This window comes from Rutidosis leptorrhynchoides, chromosome 7, assembly GCF_046630445.1.
Source record: "Rutidosis leptorrhynchoides isolate AG116_Rl617_1_P2 chromosome 7, CSIRO_AGI_Rlap_v1, whole genome shotgun sequence".
In the NCBI taxonomy this organism is placed as follows: domain Eukaryota; kingdom Viridiplantae; phylum Streptophyta; class Magnoliopsida; order Asterales; family Asteraceae; genus Rutidosis; species Rutidosis leptorrhynchoides.
Genome location: NC_092339.1, coordinates 59,777,352 through 59,798,100, shown reverse-complemented (window position 1 = coordinate 59,798,100; position 20,749 = coordinate 59,777,352).

Sequence of the window (20,749 nt, the reverse complement as noted above, 5' to 3'; positions counted from 1 at the left end):
CCGTGAATCGTCGGGAGAAGTCGAAGGTCAATTGAATATATGAAACAATTCAAACTTTTTGAGACTCAACCTTACAGACTTTGCTTATCATGTCGAAACCATAATAAGAATAAAGTTTAAATTTGGTCGGAAATTTCCGGGTCGTCACAGTACCTACCCGTTAAAGAAATTTCGTCCCGAAATTTGAGTGAGGTCGTCATGGTTAACAATAAAAATGTTTTTATGACGAATATTAGTTGATAAATAGAGTTTTATCACCATTGAGTAATAAGGATAAAACGATTTGATTACTCGAGGCGTATGAATGAAGCAATCACAAAAGAGTGAAATAAGTAAATGCAGGTTTGTCTTAACCGATGACGTAGTCATAGTTGATTTTCGAGATTTAAGGGATTTAAAGAAAATCTTCGAAATCTAAAAGATTTGATTCTTCGGCGGGTAAGGAAATTAAGATCTCTATAATTGGATGCGGAGATCTGCCTTGATTTTCTTTATCAAATATTTCCCTATAAATTAATTTCTTTCGTTCCATTACTTTTACCACCCCTATACTCAATTCCCAAATTCAAAAGATTGTGAAAATGCTTAATCCAGTTCTAATACTTGTCCTTATCCTTACTATCTCAACAATCATTCTCCTTTTCCAACTTCCACCGGAGGAATCTGTTTTTTTCTACTTCGCCCTTGGGATTATAGTGTTTTTAATCCTCCCGTGTCTTTATGTTGCGAAAAAACATTGATATACACGGTTTGTAATTTATGTGTTGTTATCGGGCTTTATATTTCCTTTTATATTTTGGAGGTCCTTGCTCTTGTTTTCTCTTCCCGACTCCAAGTCAAGCGAATAACGGTCCAGAATTCGTAGGTATGAATGATCATAATATACTATGCAGAAAAGAAAGGTAATAGCACGATTTGATTTGTTAAATTACCAGATTTCACAGAAAAGATAGAACTATCAAGAATATATTTTCTTGATATGTTCGGAGGTTAAATAGAATGATAGAGTTATGTAACATGGCACATGATGACGTTAAAATCTGTGAATCATCACATTCCATTAGAAACTCAGCATGACTTACTGTAATATAATCATGTTGGCCAAGCGCCATTATATTATACTAACTCATGCTTCAATTCCCAACACTTCTCCACAATTCATTCATAATTTATACTTAGATTTTACAGAAGTTTCCAATATAATGAAATACAGAAAACACGAAGAGGTTGATAATTTCGGACAAGAATATTTATGAAAATATCCTCAGAAATATCGAAGATATTTATGATGATATTTTGGAATTTCTATGTTCGAAAGTTGATGAAGAAAAATTTTCCGCAAGATTTTAACATGAATTCGGAACAAGATATTCTCTAAAGATTTCATCGGATCCAGAATCACCTGGATCCTTTGAATATAGGGTTTGGTCCTTGTATTTGTCCTTGATCTTCTTCATGGTTAGCTCAATCTGTTTTTCAGTACCAAATTTTCTATCGAGCGTTCCTAACACTCCTTTCTTTATCATCAAACTTTAGGCCGTTTAGACCATCTACCATTTTTCTGTTTCCTCTGCATTTAATGCTACGATATCTGAATCATCGGTTATCAATCCGTGGTGCTTTCAGGAGAATTGTGTTTTTAGATGATTAAACACTGATGGTAATATGGTGGAATATGAAAGGTTTCCCGGTAACAATAAAAGAGCAAGCATATATATCAAGATTATAATAAGGTTGTTTCGGACGAAAAGTCGAAGTTGACTTGCCGGAGCTGTGATAAAATTTGCTACTTTGAAAGGGATTACCAAATTATTTTGGGTAATAATAACACTAAAGGAATTAGCACAGATACATGTTAAACGTTTACTCAGGTTTCGAGAATTTTTCAGGTGCATAATTATATGCATCAATCTCTTCTTCCATAGATGAAGTGCAGTTGGTTCATCCTCTCGATTGAGGTGTTTTCAAGAATCATAAAAGGTTTGAACGCAGATTGTAATCGTCAAGATACAAATGAGGTCTAAGATGAGATCAAGTGGCAACTTGAAGAAATGTTTAGTTTCATATGTTATAATCAATATTTTAATTCATTTTAATTGTCCAATGTTATTAGTCCACAGTCGATAGTCCACGGTAAAGTGTCCAATAATTCATATATAGTTTAATATATAATATTCGAATTAATTAATACGTATTGTGACCCGTGTACATGTCTCAGACTCGATCACAACTCAAACTATATATATTATTGTAGAATCAACCTCAACCTTGTATAGCTAACTCCAGCATTACTGCATATAGAGTGTCTATGGTTATTCCAAATAATATATATAGATGCGTCGATATGATATGTCAAAACCTTGTATACGTGTCTCGATATTTAAAGTGCGTAAAATAAATAACATAAATTAAATGACGATAAATAAAGTGCGTAAGTAAATAACAGAAATTAAATGATGATAAATAAAATTGCGAGAATGTAAATTGCGATAGTTAAATTGCGATAAATAAAATGTAATCACTTAGCTAGGAACAATTAGCTAGGAACAGTTAGCGTGGATTCTTAAAAAAATTCTCATAGTTAATTTGTTTGTTTCTGTCAAATTTTTATTTCGTCAAATGTGTTCTTCATTATGCCACTTGTTGGATTCTGATAGATTAAAATCCAAATATGAAATTGAATGAAAATGGTTATTCTGTGGTGAATCAGATTCGTATATCTGTGGATGTAAGTAGGATGGTAATTGACTGTTGAATCAGATTCGAAGAATGTATAGTGTAACTTATTAATGTGAAATCTAAATATTCCTCGGGTATTACCTACCCGTTAAAATATTTTCATCATTAACAGTTTGTACGAAAGAATTTTTAATTACAATCTTTATGAAAATATATATACATATATATTTTCTTCAGATGTAATCATGGATTTAATGAGTCAATATGATATTAAACTCATTTGATTTACTGTTAGAACAAGAATATATAATCTCTAATACATTAGAGATTACATAATCGCCATGTCGAACGAAGATAAATGATGTAGAACGATTCGTAGAACGATGATTATACTCGAGGTACAGAATGAGATGTTCAGGCATGGATTGTTGAAACTTGGGTTGTTGGTGGTACTGGTGCCATTGGTGCTGAGGTTGGTGATGTTACTGGTGTTGGTGATACTGCTGGTGCTTGCAAATTGTATACCGTGCTCTCTAAAGTTAATACTCGAGCTCGGAGTTCTCTAACTTCTTCTACTAACCCTGGTTGATTATCAGTGTGAGGTAGAGGTCGGATATCTTCTCTAGTTCCGTTAATGGTAGCTTCAAGATGAAAAATTCTTGCAAATACGGTATAAACGGTGTTGCGAACGGGTTCGCCGGTGAGCGGGTCAAGTACTTCAAGGTTAGGTGGTAAATTCGATTCATGATATGGAGTACCTTCTTCCCTTCTCCATAGGGTGAGTATGTCGCGAACCCACCCCCATTTTCTCCAGTAATCACGGTAGTTGATTGGTTGGTGTGCTCCTGTCACGCTGTCTTCGGAGTCAGAGGAACTTGGTCGATTCGTAGAGGCCATCTTACGCGATCTCAGGAAAGATTTTTGGTATAAAGAGTTTAGTGACAGCAGTTGATAGTTGGATGGTATTCTCAATGCATAATTTGCATAGATATATATAGTACCAGAATCCCTTAAATTAAGGAGAAATTTACGAGGGATATCAGGCAAGGTCTACAGTAACAGATACGCTAAGATATGAATTGTCAGATACGCTAAGATATAAATTTTGTCTATACACTATTCATGCAGTCAATGCAGTAAAACGTGTCTAGACTTAGAATAATGAGTAGGTAGTTTTCTAAGGATGATAAGCAGATGATTTCTGACAAAAAATGATAAGCAAGTCGAAGTCTAGACTCACTAATGCATCCTAATGACTATCAGTTAGACACACTAATGCAAGACCTGGTTCGCTAAGACCACCACTCTGATACCACATGTCATACCCCGTCCTAATCTGTCTGGACAAAGTCACCAACATCTGGTTCCATTGCGATGATCGACTCCAAATAATATATTTAAAATGAGCAAATGCACAGCGGAAGATTTCTTTCATACTTGTTGTACTTTGTAGTAAAAATACATTTGACGACATTGAACAATTGTAGGGTTCGCCTCGGATTCACGAACCATCGTGATCATCATATCGACACCATCATCATAGGTATAATCATCCTCATCTAACCAACGAATTCCATAATAATATCATTATCATCCCTTGTATGTCTAGTAACACATCATCATCATACTTAATTTCTAACTTCTATTGTTGTCATCATTATGAATCTCATTGCTAACCAACATCATCCTTATGTATAGTTTCTCGGCCCACTTGAGTAATAAAGGATTTTTTTTTGGTCCCAAATTACATCAAGAAGGTTTACGATCATCACATACATCAAACCCGATAATTAGCTAAGCCTAAGTACAATTATGGGATCTCTTTTGCGATTTATGATCATGCGTCACCATTCCATTCGATGTTTGTGTCTTCAACTATAACTTCTAGCAACACGTTTGTGATACAAAACACCAACCCTCATTATAAAATTAGTTTTAGGAGATTTCAAAAGTTCGTGATGTTGGTGTTGTTGTGATAGTATAGAAGTAAGCCAATTCACCACTTATTGGTTCGGGATTAAATGGATTTTTATGAGATTAAAGAAAAAATGAGGGTTAGGAGGTGATTAAAGGTGGCGGTTGGAGTTTAAACATAAACAGAAAAAAAAATATAGCGGTTATGATGGGTGGTCGATAGGTGGTGCATGGGAGGGTGGAAGGTAACCGGTAGTTTTGGTGAGAAGGAGTTCATGGTGGTTGTAGGATGGTGTAGATGGTGGCCGTGGTTTGTAGGATGGTTGGACAATCCCATAACCGAGTCGGGTAAAAAAAAGAAAAGTAATGATATCTAATTGTTGTACGCTAGATTTTTCTTCTTCTTGTTTTCTAAACTAACTTGGTGATGGTACATATAATAATAGAAATATTAAAATAATTACAAGGTGGCAAAAAAAACATGAAACCAGCTGTATGTTGTTATAATCCTACCGATACTCTTATCCCTATTAAATTTAGGACTGGTACATCGTACTCTGTTGTTAAATCAGTGGCGGATAAAAGTGCTCTGAAAAATCCCATATTTTTAAATTAGCTATATTTATTTATTTTGGTCATTATGGTATATAATTCGATCATTAACTATTAAGTAAAAATTACATTAATTATTCACTCCCATCCCCCAAGTAAAATATAAAAAATTTTAAAATTTGACAAACAACTTCTAAATATATTATTACTAAGCCTAAAATTTATAAAACTCATTTTCGGATCACCGTTTATTTTAAAATCATATAAGTTCGAATTAAACTTGTTTAATATCAATCGAAACATCAAACAAGTATTAAAATCATTTAATATTTATTTTTAATATACTTTATTTATATATAGAGATATATATAATAATTATTATAATATCTTATTTTTATTTTATTAATTTTTAATAACAACAACATATAATACTTTAAATTATATTTTGAATTATTATTTATATATACATACACACATATCTATTTACAATTAATTGTCCTGAATCGTCGGGAGTAGTCGAAGGTCAATTGAATATATGAAACAATTCAAACTTTTTGAGACTCAACCTTACAGACTTTGCTTATCATGTCGAAACCTTAATAAGAATAAAGTTTAAATTTGGTCGGAAATTTTCGGGTCGTCACATACAATACCTCATGTAAATAGTAGTTACCAAGTTACATGGAAGTATGTCAGTGGTACAACTCAACGTAGAATATATATTTTTAATCACTTGTGTCCATAACGTAAATCATAAAATGCATGTATTCTCATCCCGAAATATTTAGAGTTTAAACGTGGGACTATATACTCACTTTTGCCTTGAAGGTATTTAACACGACTTGGTCTCCGATAGATATCACGAACCTAACCATATATATAATATATCAACATATTTTCTTTTCAAGTAATCGTTACATATATATATACTTATAATACTTTTAATATTTATTAGTCCATAGTTAGCAGTCCGATGTTAGTGGTCCACAATTAGTTACTCAATAAAATAAATAAAGACCCTATCGTATTCGTATTGATTAGAATGAATCTCGATCCATGGTACCATGTTGTCAAATGACGTGTTGCGTACATAAAGTACCGTGTTGTCAAATGACGTGTTGCGTACAATCATGAGGTCTTATGATTAATCTTCTCGTGTTGTTTACGGGTGGTCCTGAAATATATAAAATCAAATTATAAGTAATTATATATAAAATATCATATTAATTAGAAAAGATATGATTAATTTACTTTTTCTCCAAATATTTTCGTAGCTAAACTAGCTTCGGATACCCAATCTTGTTTTAGTCGTAGTTTCTTCATTACAACTCCGTTTTTGTTGGTTCAACTTGCCACTTCCATGGATCGAGTCAAATTTTAAGAATATGAACTGTAAATACCTTGGTTTTCATTCAGAATCATAGGTTATAGTTCAAACTTTTGGTGATTCTTATGAAAGTAATCATTTTCCCTCATAAAAACAACATCTAATGATCATTTTTATAAAAATACTTATACTTTGAATTAAACCATGAAATTTTTATGTGTTAACATATTCATAAGAAATATCATTTTTCCAGAACATGAACTTCTAATTCAAAGTTCAAGATGGTTTTTTATTATCCAACCCAAAACAGCCCCCGGTTGCACTCCGACGACGTAGATTCAGTTTTAAAGATGTTCTTTGTAAAACCAAGTTATATCTTGTTAAGTTAGCATATCATTATGATATATTACAGGTCTTGAAGTGTTTTAAAAGTTAATTTATAAGGATCTATTTAGTTTGCGAACAAGTTTGAAATCATTCAAACTATGTTCTTGTTGTTAAAATTTTACAACACAAAATAAGATAGCTATATAAATATGAATCGAATAAGGTTATGAATAAGGTTACTACCTCAAGTTACTTGGACAAAGTTACTGCAAAAGATAAGAAAAATCCTAGAACCAAAAGAGTGGTGGAGTGGGATTGAAAGATAGGAAGTAAACTTGTATTCTTGGAAGGATTATTGAAGTGTTCTTGTAAGGAATTTATTATGATGATTAAGGCTTGTTTTTGAAGCTAGATCTTCATGGTTATTTTCTGAGATTGTGAAAAACACTTAAGGTTCCTAAGAGTGTGTTTTTGGTTAGAGAAATAGGTAGTAAAAATTGAAGATGGATGGTGTATATATGGTGGTGATGGCGTGATTTAATGGGGAACAAGAACAAAATTTTGTGTTGTAATCTTGTGTAATTAGTCAACTAACTTCCAGATTCTAATTACCTCTTTTCTAGGGAAGTATTAAAGGTGATTAGGATGTTGATTTAATATGTATATACTAATAGTAAATACGTATAGAAGCTGGGTATGATACGGGTACATATACTCTAGATATACTTGTAGGAATCTTGAGAAAACGGAACTAGAATTCAAATATAACTATCTTTTGTAAATATACTTATATTGTTTTATGTATAAAAGCCCTTTAAAAGTGATTAAATACATATCTATACGATACATGTATAAGCATTATAAGTTTTAAGTATTTATGTCAAAGAACGTTACGTATAGTTATCGTTTTAAAAACTTAAGTTAGTAGTTTCAAAATATACTTATAACTCATTGTTATTAGTACACAATGAGATGTTAAACCATCCTTAGATCATGTTAAATATATATAAATACATATATATATATATATATATACACAAACGTATAATTATCGTATGTTATATAGTTCGTGATATCATCGGTCAAATTGGACTGTCAAACGTTGTGCAAAACTCTTTTCAAAAATATAAGTCTCAATAATTTAGATTTCTTATCATGTTGGTAAGGTTTAATTTATGTAAATATTAATCTTATAAGTATAGAACAATCGGGAAAATCCGGGTCATTACAATTGTGATGCTTCGCGTCAGGGCTTTGGTTGTGTTTTGATGTAACGAAAGAAAGTTATTGCGTACGCATCACGCCGGTTGAAGATTCACGAGCAGAATTATGCAACCCATGATTTAGAGTTGGGAGCTGTTGTGTTTGTGCTTAAGATTTGGAGACATTATCTTTATGGGGACAAAAGTACTGTGTACACCGATCACAAAAGTCTTCAACATATCCTTGATCAGAAACAGTTGAATATGAGGCAACGAAGATGGATTGAGACATTGAATGATTATGGTTGTGAACTTTTATATCATCCGGGAAAGACCAATGTTGTGGCCGATGCATTAAGTCGTAAAGAAAGGGCTGAACCTCACAAGTTTAGGGCCTTGAATATGACACTCCGATCAAACCTCGCAAGGCAGATTCTTGAGGCACAACAAGAAGCCTTAAAGGAGGAGAATTTTAGGAATGAGAAAGTCAGAGGCATTGCTAAGAAGTTTGAGGTACGAGCAGACGGTACTAGATACTTTGTGGGATGTCTTTGGGTTCCAAAGTTTGGTGATCTGCGACAACTTGTTTTAGATGAGGCTCATAAGTCTAGGTACTCTATTCATCCTGGTTCAGGAAAGATGTATCATGATCTTAAGGAGCTGTATTGGTGGTCTAATTTGAAAGCTGATGTGGCTACGTATGTGGCTAAGTGTTTGACCTGTGCCAAGGTTAAAGCTGAACATCAAAAACCGTCTGGACTTTTGATGCAACCTGAGATTCCCGAGTGGAAGTGATAAGGTATTACAATGGACTTATTGCAAAATTTTTGAGAGTTGTGGGTGGTTATGATACCATTTGGGGTGATTGTTGACCGACTTACTAAGTCAGCTCATTTCTTGCCAATTAAGGAAACAGATTCGAAGGAGAAGCTTACTCGTTTGTATTTGAAGAAGATTGTTTCTAGACATGGTGTTCCCGTATTTATTATTTCGGACCGAGACAGTCGATTTACATCGAAGTTTTGGCAGTCCTTACAAGATGCTTTGGGAACTAAATTGTATATGAACACTGCTTATCATCCACAGTCAGATGGTCAGAGTGAAAGGACCATTCAAACATTGGAAGACATGTTACGAGCATGCATCATTGATTTTAGTAATGGTTGGGATAAGTACTTGCCACTGGGTGAATTTTCTTATAATAACAGTTATCATGCAAGTATTATGCCGCACCTTTTGAAGCGCTGTATGGTAGAAAGTGTAGGTCTCCTGTCTGCTGGAATGAGGTTGGGAATGCTCAACTCACAGGTCCAGGAATTATTCATGAGACTACCGAGAAGATCGTACAGATTAAGGAAAGTTTGAGAACCGCCAGAAGTCGGCAAAAGAATTATGCCAATAAGGGAAGGAAAGATATAGAATTTTAGGTTGGTGACCGTGTTATATTAAAGATTTCACCTTGGAAGGGTGTGATACGTTTTGGTAAAAGGGGAAAGTTGAGTCCTCGTTTTGTTGGACCGTTTGAGATTATTGAGAGAGTTGGACCAGCGGCATATCGTTTGAAATTGCCACAAGAACTCGGTGCTGTTCACGATGTTTTTCATGTATCGAACTTAAAGAAGTGTTTGGCCGAGGCCGATAAGACTATTCCTTTGGAGGAAGTTCATGTTGATAAGCAACTTCATTTCATTGAGGAACCTGCCAAGATTATGGATCGGGAGGTTAAGACTCTTAAGCAAAGTAGAATTCCTATCGTCCGAGTGAGATGGAATGCCAGACGCGGACCCGAGTTCACTTGGGAGCGTGAAGATCCAATGAGGCAGAAGTACCCACATTTGTTCCCAGATGCCGAGTCAAACCCTTCACCTGCTTAAATTTCGGGACGAAATTTCCGTAACGGGAAGGTACTGTAATGACCCTACTTTTTTCGTTATCTTTTACCGTTAATTATTTAACGACCGTTAACTGTTATTCGTGCCTCGTCATTTCTATGACCTATATTATTATTATTTTGTAATAATATATTAATTATTATGTGATTATATGAATATTTGTATTCATATTTTAGGTTATACGTTTCTACGTGTCGCGGATTTCTATCCGACGAATCTTTTCGATTTTTAAACCAACGGTCAAGCTTTTGGGATTTTTAAGTCCTAATTATTTTAAATATGATTTTTAATGTCATATGTTTATATTTAGTGTTTATATATTTTATTCGTCGCGTATTTGTTATCTCTCCGAAAAATCAATCGCATAATAGCATTTTCGCGTTTCGGGCTTTGATCGGGCGTTCGGGCCACAAGCTAATTGACTTTTTAACATTTTGGAATAGTGGGGCCCACCCCCTTACTGATTTTGGCCAAAAATTCCCTTAGGGAGGGGGGTGTTTTGTCAAAAGTGGCAAACTATTGTTCATTGAATCAAAACTCACCACTTCCTCATTTCTAACCTAAAAAATTTTCTTCTTCTCTCCCTTTTTCTTTTTTTGGCCGTCCCCCATAAGCCATATATCATCATCATCTTCTTTTAATCAAGTGCTTGGATCATCAAATCAATTGCATAAACGCGTTCCTCTCGATCTCCTCTACACGTTCATACCATTTGATTCTTGATTAGGGTATAAACCCTAACCCTAGTTTTTCAATTTTTTCTTTAATTTTCTGTATTTTTGATGTTATTTTTATAGTATGATGATTATATGTTATTGTATTGTTGATTGTATGCGTAGAAATGCTCGTTAATTCATGTTTCGGTTTGATTAATTTGGGACAGCAGCTTGTTTGTTATTTTCTGTAAAATTAACTATTATAAAAGTGAAATTAAAGTATCTAGATGATTTCCTCTCATCAAGACATTAATTTTAGACTCCGGATTCATGTCATTTCGATTCCCGGAGCTCTAGATATGATTAAAATGGTGTTTTGTTGGAATTAAATTATGAAAACGAATTGTTCCAGGTTTGGTCTAACTTGTGACCACTTTTGGAGTCTTTAGGGGGTACTAGTGTGTTAGGATTGATGATGGGATGAACTTTCATGTTCGGGTCATCTAAATCCGAGCCACGGATCACCCGTTATGGCTAAAACGTGTTTTTGAACGGAATAAAGTTCCAAGCTGTTTAATGGCTGATCATCATGACTTGGTTACTGTTCTTGGAGTGTTCTTGAGTGCACCAATGTGTCGGGTGGTTTGATTAGGCAAAGATATATATAAGGCTCGCCGAAAACCGACACCCGGGGCTCAAGATATGACCCGATGAACTTATAATTAAAACTTATGGTTAATTATTAAAACTTATGATATAAATAATGATTTTCATTATTATTAAATTACTTATGTTATAAAAAGTAATTATTATAATTTAAGACTTATGATATATATTTATTATATCATTTAATTATTACTTATGATTTAACTAACATTTAATTATACTTATGATTAATAATACTTTTATTATTAATGGAAAATACTTATGATAAGTATTAAACTTATATTATGAAATTATTATAATAAGACTTATAATATGGATTAATTAATTATTAAATTATTATAAGGCCTGGTTATTATTTAATTATAATTTAATTATTAAATACATATGATTTAATAATTATGATTAGAAACTTATGCTATGATTAATAATTCATTATTAATTAATAATACTTATGATATGATTTAAAATTTATTATTAATTAATAATACTTATATTATCACCAATATTTAATTAATTAATTAAATACTTATGTATATTAATTATATCATTTAAACTTATGCTAACTTTAAAAATTCATTTTAATTTAATTAAACTTATGTTATGACATAATTATACATATTTAACTGTAATTAACATTATAACATATATTATTGTTACAACTTACACTTTTAAAATTAATGTTGACTATGTTTGATCAAGGTTGACTTTTGAGTTGACTTTCGGTTGACTTTGACTTTCAGTTGACTTTTGTTGACTTTCTAAATAAGGAAACTTTTCTAACTTAAAAACTTTCTAAAAATAGAAACTTTCTAAATATAAAAACTTTCTAAATTTGGAAACTTTCCAAATATAGAAACTTTCCTAAAATAGAAACTTTTCTAAAATAGAAACTTTCTAAAAATGGAAACATGCTAAAAATAGAAACTTTCTAAAAATAGAAAGTGTGTGTCCGTACGCTGTTCTGATCAAACCGATGCATGTTGAGTGTTGTTCTATGTCTACTTGCAACATGTACAATAGCTATCATACTAAGACTTGACCTAAGTTAGTTATTTATATCGACCTGCTTTATTTATAGGTCGGCATTGTGATCATTCCTGATCACTTTACCTCGTTTGCTGTTCGCTTATTTGTGTGGTTACATCGTTTGCTATTAAGGTGAGTTATAGTTCCATTTTTTTATTTTAAATCTTTTGTGATGAGAATACATGCAATTTATTTTATATTTTGGACACAAGTGGAAGTTGGTTTAAATTATTCATTGTGAGTTGAACAAAAATATTCCCTAGTCTGGTTACTGTAATCACTGGTTTCTACTGGTGAACGCGAATCCTACGGATAGATCTATCGGGTTTGACATGAAATGTCCCGTTCTTATTGATTAAAAACGTTCCATATTAATTGATTTCGTTGCGAGGTTTTGACCTCTATATGAGACGTTTTTCAAAGACTGCATTCATTTTTAAAACAAACCATAACCTTTATTTCATAAATAAAGGTTTAAAAAGCTTTACGTAGATTATCAAATAATGATAATCTAAAATATCCTGTTTACACACGACCATTACATAATGGTTTACAATACAAATATGTTACATCGAAATCAGTTTCTTGAATGCAGTTTTTACACAATATCATACAAACATGGACTCCAAATCTTGTCCTTATTTTAGTATGCAACAGCGGAAGCTCTTAATATTCACCTGAGAATAAACATGCTTTAAACGTCAACAAAAATGTTGGTGAGTTATAGGTTTAACATATATATATCAAATCGTAACAATAGACCACAAGATTTTATATTTCAATACACATCCCATACATAGAGATAAAAATCATTCATATGGTGAACACCTGGTAACCGACATTAACAAGATGCATATATAAGAATATCCCCATCATTCCGGGACACCCTTCGGATATGATATAAATTTCGAAGTACTAAAGCATCCGGTACTTTGGATGGGGTTTGTTAGGCCCAATAGATCTATCTTTAGGATTCGCGTCAATTAGGGTGTCTGTTCCCTAATTCTTAGATTACCAGACTTAATAAAAAGGGGCATATTCGATTTCGATAATTCAACCATAGAATGTAGTTTCACGTACTTGTGTCTATTTTGTAAATCATTTATAAAACCTGCATGTATTCTCATCCCAAAAATATTAGATTTTAAAAGTGGGACTATAACTCACTTTCACAGATTTTTTACTTCGTCGGGAAGTAAGACTTGGCCACTGGTTGATTCACGAACCTATAACAATATATACATATATATCAAAGTATGTTCAAAATATATTTACAACACTTTTAATATATTTTGATGTTTTAAGTTTATTAAGTCAGCTGTCCTCGTTAGTAACCTACAACTAGTTGTCCACAGTTAGATGTACAGAAATAAATCGATAAATATTATCTTGAATCAATCCACGACCCAGTGTATACGTATCTCAGTATTGATCACAACTCAAACTATATATATTTTGGAATCAACCTCAACCCTGTATAGCTAACTCCAACATTCACATATAGAGTGTCTATGGTTGTTCCGAAATATATATAGATGTGTCGACATGATAGGTCGAAACATTGTATACGTGTCTATGGTATCTCAAGATTACATAATATACAATACAAGTTGATTAAGTTATGGTTGGAATAGATTTGTTACCAATTTTCACGTAGCTAAAATGAGAAAAATTATCCAATCTTGTTTTACCCATAACTTCTTCATTTTAAATCCGTTTTGAGTGAATAAAATTGCTATGGTTTCATATTGAACTCTATTTTATGAATCTAAACAGAAAAGTATAGGTTTATAGTCGGAAAAATAAGTTACAAGTCGTTTTTGTAAAGGTAGTCATTTCAGTCGAAAGAACGACGTCTAGATGACCATTTTAGAAAACATACTTCCACTTTGAGTTTAATCATAATTTTTGGATATAGTTTCATGTTCATAATAAAAATCATTTTCTCAGAATAACAACTTTAAAATCAAAGTTTATCATAGTTTTTAATTAACTAACCCAAAACAGCCCGCGGTGTTACTACGACGGCGTAAATCCGGTTTTACGGTGTTTTTCGTGTTTCCAGGTTTTAAATCATTAAGTTAGCATATCATATAGATATAGAACATGTGTTTTTAGTTGATTTTAAAAGTCAAGTTAGAAGGATTAACTTTTATTTGCGAACAAGTTTAGAATTAACTAAACTATGTTCTAGTGATTACAAGTTTAAACCTTCGAATAAGATAACTTTATATGTATGAATCGAATGATGTTATGAACATCATTACTACCTTAAGTTCCCTGGATAAACCTACTGGAAAAGAGAAAAGTGGATCTAGCTTCAATGGATCCTTGGATGGCTCGAAATTCTTGAAGCAGAATCATGACACGAAAACAAGTTCAAGTAAGATCATCACTTGAAATAAGATTGTTATAGTTATAGAAATTGAACCAAAGTTTGAATATGATTATTACCTTGTATTAGAATGATAACCTACTGTAAGAAACAAAGATTTCTTGAGGTTGGATGATCACCTTACAAGATTGGAAGTGAGCTAGCAAACTTGAAAGTATTCTTGATTTTATGAAACTAGAACTTTTGGAATTTATGAAGAACACTTAGAACTTGAAGATAGAACTTGAGAGAGATCAATTAGATGAAGAAAATTGAAGAATGAAAGTGTTTGTAGGTGTTTTTGGTCGTTGGTGTATGGATTAGATATAAAGGATATGTAATTTTGTTTTCATGTAAATAAGTCATGAATGATTACTCATATTTTTGTAATTTTATGAGATATTTCATGCTAGTTGCCAAATGATGGTTCCCACATGTGTTAGGTGACTCACATGGGCTGCTAAGAGCTGATCATTGGAGTGTATATACCAATAGTACATACATCTAAAAGCTGTGTATTGTACGAGTACGAATACGGGTGCATACGAGTAGAATTGTTGATGAAACTGAACGAGGATGTAATTGTAAGCATTTTTGTTAAGTAGAAGTATTTTGATAAGTGTATTGAAGTCTTTCAAAAGTGTATAAATGCATATTAAAACACTACATGTATATACATTTTAACTGAGTCGTTAAGTCATCGTTAGTCGTTACATGTAAGTGTTGTTTTGAAACCTTTAGGTTAATGATCTTGTTGAATGTTGTTAACCCATTGTTTATTATAACAAATGAGATGTTAAATTGTTATATTATCATAATATTATGATATATAATATATCTTAGTATGATATATATACAGTTAAATGTCGTTACAACGATAATCATTACATATATGTCTCGTTTCGAAATCATTAAGTTAGTAGTCTTATTTTTACATATGTATTTCATTGTTAATACACTTAATAATATATTTACTTATCATTTAACATAATTAACCAAGTGTATCAATATCTTAATATGATTCATATGTACCTAGTAAGACGTTGTTATAACGATAATCGTTATATATATCGTTTTCGAGTTTCTTAAATTAATAGTCTCATTTTTATGTATATAACTCATTGTTAAAATACCTAATGAGATACATACTTATAATAAAATCATGTTAACTATATATATAACCATATATATGTCATCGTATAGTTTTTACAAGTGTTAACGTTAGTGAATCACCGGTCAACTTGGGTGGTCAATTGTCTATATGAAACATATTTCAATTAATCAAGTCTTAACAAGTTTGATTGCTTAACATGTTCGAAACATTTAATCATATAAATATCAATCTCAATTAATATATATAAACATGGAAAAGTTCGGGTCACTACAGTACCTACCCGTTAAATAAATTTCGTCCCGAAATTTTAAGCTGTTGAAGGTGTTGACGAATCTTCTGGAAATAGATGCGGGTATTTCTTATTCATCTGATCTTCACGCTCCCAGGTGAACTCAGGTCCTCTACGAGCATTCCATCGAACCTTAACAATTGGTATCTTGTTTTGCTTAAGTCTTTTAACCTCACGATCCATTATTTCGATGGGTTCTTCGATGAATTGAAGTTTTTCGTTGATTTGGATTTCATCTAACGGAATAGTGAGATCTTCTTTAGCAAAACATTTCTTCAAATTTAAGACGTGGAAAGTGTTATGTACAGCCGCGAGTTGTTGAGTTAACTCAAGTCGGTAAGCTACTGGTCCGACACGATCAATAATCTTGAATGGTCCAATATACCTTGGATTTAATTTCCCTCGTTTACCAAATCGAACAACGCCTTTCCAAGGTGCAACTTTAAGCATGACCATCTCTCCAATTTCAAATTCTATATCTTTTCTTTTAATGTCAGCGTAGCTCTTTTGTCGACTTTGGACGGTTTTCAACCGTTGTTGAATTTGGATGATCTTCTCGGTAGTTTCTTGTATAATCTCCGGACCCGTAATCTGTCTATCCCCCACTTCACTCCAACAAATCGGAGACCTGCACTTTCTACCATAAAGTGCTTCAAACGGCGCCATCTCAATGCTTGAATGGTAGCTGTTGTTGTAGGAAAATTCTGCTAACGGTAGATGTCGATCCCAACTGTTTCCGAAATCAATAACACATGCTCGTAGCATGTCTTCAAGCGTTTGTATCGTCCTTTCGCTCTGCCCATCAGTTTGTGGATGATAGGCAGTACTCATGTCTAGACGAGTTCCTAATGCTTGCTGTAATGTCTGCCAGAATCTTGAAATAAATCTGCCATCCCTATCAGAGATAATAGAGATTGGTATTCCATGTCTGGAGATGACTTCCTTCAAATACAGTCGTGCTAACTTCTCCATCTTGTCATCTTCTCTTATTGGCAAGAAGTGTGCTGATTTGGTGAGACGATCAACTATTACCCAAATAGTATCAAAACCACTTGCAGTTCTTGGCAATTTAGTGATGAAATCCATGGTAATATTTTCCCATTTCCATTCCGGGATTTCGGGTTGTTGAAGTAGACCTGATGGTTTCTGATGCTCAGCTTTGACCTTAGAACACGTCAAACATTCTCCTACGTATTTAGCAACATCGGCTTTCATACCCGGCCACCAAAAATGTTTCTTGAGATCTTTGTACATCTTCCCCGTTCCTGGATGTATTGAGTATCTGGTTTTATGAGCTTCTCTAAGTACCATTTCTCTCATATCTCCAAATTTTGGTACCCAAATCCTTTCAGCCCTATACCGGGTTCCGTCTTCCCGAATATTAAGATGCTTCTCCGATCCTTTGGGTATTTCATCCTTTAAATTTCCCTCTTTTAAAACTCCTTGTTGCGCCTCCTTTATTTGAGTAGTAATGTTATTATGAATCATTATATTCATAGATTTTACTCGAATGGGTTCTCTGTCCTTCCTGCTCAAGGCATCGGCTACCACATTTGCCTTCCCCGGGTGGTAACGAATCTCAAAGTCATAATCATTCAATAATTCAATCCACCTACGCTGCCTCATATTCAGTTGTTTCTGATTAAATATGTGTTGAAGACTTTTGTGGTCGGTATATATAATACTTTTGACTCCATATAAGTAGTGCCTCCAAGTCTTTAATGCAAAAACAACCGCGCCTAATTCCAAATCATGCGTCGTATAATTTTGTTCGTGAATCTTTAATTGTCTAGACGCATAAGCAATCACCTTCGTTCGTTGCATTAATACACAACCGAGACCTTGCTTTGATGCATCACAATAAATCACAAAATCATCATTCCCTTCAGGCAATGACAATATAGGTGCCGTAGTTAGCTTTTTCTTCAATAATTGAAACGCTTTCTCTTGTTTATCATTCCATTCAAATTTCTTCCCTTTATGCGTTAATGCAGTCAAGGGTTTTGCTATTCTGGAAAAGTCTTGGATGAACCTTCTGTAGTAACCAGCTAGTCCTAAAAACTGGCGTATGTGTTTCGGAGTTTTCGGGGTTTAGCACTTTTCAACAGTTTCAATCTTTGCCGGATCCACCTTAATACCTTCTTTGTTCACTATGTGACCGAGGAATTGAACTTCTTCCAACCAAAATGCACACTTTGAAAAACTTAGCGTACAATTCTTCCTTTCTCAATACTTCTAACACCTTTCTCAAATGTTCACCGTGTTCTTGGTCATTCTTTGAGTAAATAAGTATGTCATCAATGAAAACAATGACAAACTTGTCAAGGTATGGTCCACACACTCGGTTCATAAGGTCCATGAACACAGCTGGTGCATTAGTTAAACCAAACGGCATGACCATAAACTCGTAATGACCGTAACGTGTTCTGAAAGCAGTCTTTGGAATATCATCTTCTTTCACCCGCATTTGATGATACCCGGAACGTAAGTCAATCTTTGAATAAACAGACGAGCCTTGTAGTTGATCAAATAAGTCATCGATTCTCGGTAGTGGGTAGCGGTTCTTGATGGTAAGTTTGTTCAACTCTCGGTAGTCGATACACAACCTGAATGTACCATCTTTCTTCTTGACAAACAAAACAGGAGCTCCCCACGGTGATGTGCTTGGTCGAATGAAACCACGCTCTAAAAGTTCTTGTAATTGGCTTTGCAGTTCTTTCATCTCGCTGGGTGCGAGTCTGTAAGGAGCACGAGCTATTGGTGCAGCTCCTGGTACAAGATCTATTTGAAATTCAACGGATCGATGTGGGGGTAATCTTGGTAATTCTTTAGGAAATACATCGGGAAATTCTTTTGCGACGGAAACATCATTGATGCTCTTTTCTTCAGTTTGTACTTTCTCGACGTGTGCTAGAACAGCATAGCAACCTTTTCTTATTAGTTTTTGTGCCTTCAAATTACTAATAAGATGTAGCTTCGTGTTGCCCTTTTCTCCGTACACCATTAAGGGTTTTCCTTTTTCTCGTATAATGCGAATTGCATTTTTGTAACAAACGATCTCTGCTTTCACTTCTTTCAACCAGTCCATACCGATTATCACATCAAAACTCCCTAACTCTACTGGTATCAAATCAATCTTAAATGTTTCGCTAACCAGTTTAATTTCTCGATTCCGACATATATTATCTGCTGAAATTAATTTACCATTTGCTAATTCGAGTAAAAATTTACTATCCAAAGGCGTCAATGGACAACTTAATTTAGCACAAAAATCTCTACTCATATAGCTTCTATCCGCACCCGAATCAAATAAAACGTAAGCAGATTTATTGTCAATAAGAAACGTACCCGTAACAAGCTCCGGGTCTTCCTGTGCCTCTGCCGCATTAATATTGAAAACTCTTCCACGGCCTTATCCATTCGTGTTCTCCTGGTTCGGGCAATTTCTAATAATGTGGCCCGGTTTTCCACATTTATAACAAACTACATTGGCATAACTTGCTCCGCCATTACTCGTTCCGACACCATTTGTTCCTTTCGTTCTATTAACCCCTGGTCCGTAGACCTCACACTTCGCCGCGCTATGACCATTTCTTTTACACTTGTTGCAAAATTTGGTGCAGAACCCCGAGTGATTCTTTTCACACCTTTGGCATAGCTGCTTCTGATTGTTGTTGTTGTTGCGGTTATTATTGTTGTTGGGATGATTGTTGTAGTTGCTGTTGTTGTTGTTGTTGTTGTTGTTGTTGGGCCGTTTGTTGTAGTTGCGATTGATGTTGCTATTGTTGGGATAATTGTTGCGATTATTGTTGTAATTGCTGTTGTTGTTGTATTGGTGATTCTTATCACCGTTTTCCTCCCACTTTCTTTTGACTTGCTTCACATTGGCCTCTTCAGCAGTCTGTTCTTTAATTCTTTCTTCAATTTGGTTCACGAGTTTGTGAGCCATTCTACATGCCTGTTGTATGGAGGCGGGCTCGTGTGAACTTATATCTTCTTGGATTCTTTCCGGTAATCCTTTCACAAACGCGTCGATCTTCTCTTCCTCATCTTCGAATGCTCCCGGACACAATAGGCACAATTCTGTGAATCGTCTTTCGTACGTGGTAATATCAAATCCTTGGGTTCGTAACCCTCTAAGTTCTGTCTTGAGCTTATTGACCTCGGTTCTGGGACGGTACTTCTCGTTCATCAAGTGCTTGAATGCTGACCACGGTAGTGCGTACGCATCGTCTTGTCCCACTTGCTCTAGATAGGTATTCCACCATGTTAACGCAGAACCTGTGAAGGTATGCGTAGCGTACTTTACTTTGTCCTCTTCAGTACACTTACTTATGGCAAACACCGATTCGACCTTCTCGGTCCACCGTTTCAATCCGATCGGTCCTTCGGTTCCATCAAATTCCAAAGGTTTGCAGGCAGTGAATTCTTTGTAGGTGCATCCTACACGATTTCCTGTACTGTTAGATCCAAGGTTATTGTTGGTATGTAGCGCAGCCTGTACTGCGGCTATGTTTGAAGCTAGAAAAGTACGGAATTCCTCTTCATTCATATTCACGGTGTGTCGAGTAGTCGGTGCCATTTCCTTCAAAATAGTTAAATGGAACAAGTTAATCATACAGAATATTAAGAGTAGTTAATAGTATTTCGTAGCATAATATGAACTCATTTATAAAAGCTTTTTCTTCATATTAGCGTTTTATAAGTTTAAATTCGGGTAGTACCTACCCG